This window comes from Bison bison, unplaced genomic scaffold (assembly GCF_000754665.1).
Source record: "Bison bison bison isolate TAMUID 2011002044 unplaced genomic scaffold, Bison_UMD1.0 scf7180017864348, whole genome shotgun sequence".
NCBI lineage: Eukaryota > Metazoa > Chordata > Mammalia > Artiodactyla > Bovidae > Bison > Bison bison.
Genome location: NW_011494920.1, coordinates 428,564 through 429,033, shown reverse-complemented (window position 1 = coordinate 429,033; position 470 = coordinate 428,564). Strand labels below are relative to the sequence as shown.

The window sequence follows — 470 nt, the reverse complement described above, 5'->3', positions numbered from 1 at the left end:
CCCCCGTCCCTGGGATTCTCCAGGCAAGAACACTGGAGTGGGTTTCCATTTCCTTCTCCAATGCATGAAAGTGAAAAGTGAAAGTGAAGTTGCTCAGTCGTGCCTGACTCTTAGCGACCCCATGGACTGCAGCCTACCAGGCTCCTCCATCCATGGGATTTTCCAGGCAAGAGTACTGGATCGGGGTGCCATTGAAATGTGCCTAGTGGAACCGAACTTTTTATTTTGTTTAGTCTGGACTTTGAAACAATTATATCTGAGGATTGTTGTAAGAAACAGGAAAGAGACACATTCTATACCAAAGTAACCTTGATGACCTAGAAAACCTCATGGTGTCCCTCAGAGAGCTCTACTGCCAAGAACTATGTGGAATGTCTTGGATTACCATATACCTCTGAAACTGAACTGGGGACATCTACATTCCAGATCCAGGGGTGAGAATTCACAGGGGTAATACCCACAAATGTTTA

At 45.5% G+C, this 470-nt stretch overlaps 1 protein-coding gene across 2 annotated transcripts in view; it reads left to right on the top strand.

The window, feature by feature from the left end:
* Positions 1–470, top strand: part of INPP4B (inositol polyphosphate-4-phosphatase, type II, 105kDa) — a 717,001-nt gene that overhangs the window by 476,437 nt on the left and 240,094 nt on the right. The window lies entirely within an intron of this gene.